The sequence below is a fragment of the Dipodomys merriami genome, unplaced genomic scaffold (assembly GCF_024711535.1).
Source record: "Dipodomys merriami isolate MVZ:Mamm:240054 unplaced genomic scaffold, mDipMer1.0.p SCAF_2, whole genome shotgun sequence".
Taxonomy (NCBI): domain Eukaryota; kingdom Metazoa; phylum Chordata; class Mammalia; order Rodentia; family Heteromyidae; genus Dipodomys; species Dipodomys merriami.
The window spans coordinates 87,335,585-87,338,544 of record NW_027203381.1 but is presented as its reverse complement, the minus strand read 5'-3'; positions in this window follow the sequence as shown (position 1 = coordinate 87,338,544).

Sequence of the window (2,960 nt, the reverse complement as noted above, 5' to 3'; positions counted from 1 at the left end):
AATACATATCTAAGGGTTCATTTTCCTGACATCACATTATCTGACCTTTTCCGCTTGACTCATACATATACCAGATATTGCAAATAAGGGAAACCATGGGACCTATGTTTCTTTGGGCCTGGCTTACTTCACTTAATATAATTTTTTCCAAGTTTTTCCATTTCCTAACAAATGGGGCAAGGTCATTCTTTCTGATGGAGGCATAGAATTCCATTGTGTATATATACCACATTTTCTTGATCCATTCATCTACTGAGGGGCATCTGGGTTGGTTCCATATCTTAGCTATGGTAAATAATGCTGCAATAAACATTGTTGTGCTGGTAGCTTTAGTGTGGTCTTGTTTGTAAACATTTGGGTTAATGCCCAAAAGTGGGATTGCTGGGTCATAGGGGAGTTCTATGTGAAGTCTTTTGAGGAACCTCCATACTGCTTTCCAAAGTGGTTGAACAAGTTTACATTCCCACCAACAATGAAGTAAGGTTCCTTTCTGTCCACATCCCCTCCAGCATCTGTTGTTAGAGTTCTTGATTTTTGCCGTTCTAACTGGGGTGAGGTGATATCTCAATGTTGTTTTGATTTGAATTTCTTTTATGGCTAGGGATGTTGAACATTTCTTCATGTGTCTATTGGCCATCCTTCTTTCTTCTTCACTTATTTATTGGGTAGTTGTTTCTTTGAGGATTTGTTGTTGGGGGGTTTAATTTTTTGAGTTCCAAGTATTTTTTAGATATGAGACCCTTGTCCGTTCTATGGCTAGTAAAGATCTTCTCCCAATCGGTGGGCTTTCTATTGATCTTGCTAGCTATGTCATTTGCCATGCAGAAGCTCTGCAATCTTATGCAATCCCATTTGTCCAACCTTTCTTTGATTTGTTGTGCTTCCGGGTCTCTATTCAGAAAATTTCGGCCTGAGCCAAGGAGACCTAGGGTTTCTCTTATTCCATCCTGTAATGTTTTCAGAGTGTCTGCTTTGACTTCAAGGTCTTTGATCCATTTGGAGTTGATTCTGGTGCAGGGTGATATATAAGGATCTAGCTTTAGTTTTCTACATGTAGTTAACCAGTTTTGCCAGCACCATTTACTGAAGAGGCTGTCTTTCTTCCATTCTATTGTTTTAGCTTCCTTATCGAAGATTAGATGGCTATAGGTCTGTAGGTTCATTTCTGGGTTTTCAATTCTATTCCATTGGTCCTGAGGTCTGTTCTTATGCCAATACCAAGCTGTTTTGATTACTATGGCTTTATAGTAGAGTTTGAAATTTGGTATTGATATTCCTCCAACAGTGTTCTTTCTGTTGAGGAGCGTTTTTGCTATTCGGGGTCTTTTATTGTTCCATATGAATTTTTGGATTGCCTCTTCTATTTCCTTGAAGAATGAGGGCGGAATTTTGATAGGTATTGCGTTGAATTTGTAGATAGCCTTGGGAAGTATTGCCATTTTCAGGATGTTAATCTTGCCAATCCAGGAGCATGGGAGGTTTTGCCAATTTTTTAAGTTCTGTGTTGATTTCCTTTTTCAAGATTTTAAAGTTTTCATCATAGAGGTCCTTCACTTCTTTGGTTAAGTTAATTCCTAGATATTTTATTTTCTGTGGGGCTATTACAAATGGAGTTGCTTTCCTAATTTCAGCCACACTTTTCTCATTGTTGGCATATAGAAAAGCCATTGATTTTTGGGGGTTAATTTTATAACCTGCTACTTTGCCAAAGTTTTGAATCAGCTTGAGTAATTTGGGAGTGGAGTCTATGGGATTCTTTAAATACAAGGTCATGTCATCTGCAAAGATGGAGAGTTTTATTTCTTCTTTCCCTATTTGGATCCCCTTTATGTCTGCATCTTGTCTTATTGCTGTAGCTAGGCATTCTAATACTAGATTGAACAGAAGTGGAGTGAGTGGGCATCCTTGTCTTGTTCCTGAGTTAAGAGGAAATGGCTTTAGTTTTTCACCATTGAGTATAATGCTGGCTGTAGTTTTGTCATATACAGCCTTTATTGTATTGAGGAATGTTCCATGGATTCCTAATTTTTCCAGAACCTTCATCATATAGGGGTGTTGGATCTTGTCGAATGCTTTTTCTGCATCTATTGAGATAACCATGTGGTTCTTATTCTTGGTCCTGTTGATGTGATGAATAATATTAATTGATTTGCGTATATTGAACCAGCTTTGCATCCCTGAAATGAATCCTGTTTGATCATGGTGTATGATTTTTTTGATGAATTGTTGAAGTCGATTGGCCAAAATTTTGTTGAGAAGTTTTGCATCAATGTTCATCAAAGAAATGGGTCTATAGTTCTCTTTCTTTGATGAGTCCCTGCCTGGTTTTGGGATGAGGGTTATGATTTCTCCATAGAATGTGTTCGGTAGTGAGCTTTCTCTTTCAATTTCATTGAAGAGGTGGAGGAGTATTGGTGTGAGCTCTGCTTTGAAGGCCTTGTAAAATTCCGCTGTAAAACCATCTGGTCCTGGACTTTTCTTAGCTGGGAGGTCTCTTATTGCTGTTTCTATTTCAATGCTTGATATGGGCCTGTTAAGCTGGTTTAACTCATCTTGGTTTAGTTTTGGCATGTCAATATTTGCTAGGAAAAGGTCCATTTCTGTAAAGTTCTCAAACTTACTAGTATAAATTTTTGAGAAGTATTCCCTTATAATGTTCTGAATCTTGGTTGTTTCCATGGTGATGTTTCCATTCTCATCTCTGAGTTTATTAATTTGGGTGTGTTCTCTCCTTTTTCTGATAAGGTTTGCTAAGGGTCTGTCAATTTTGTTAAGTTTTTCGAAGAACCAACTCTTTGTTTTGTTGATTCTTTCTATAGTTTTTTTGGATTCTAATTCATTTAATTCTGATTTAATTTTGATTATTTCTTTCCATCTACTGGATTGGGGTTTATCTTGCTGCTCTTTTTCAAGGAGGTTTAGATGTGTCATTAAATTGTTAGTTTCAGATCTCTCCAATT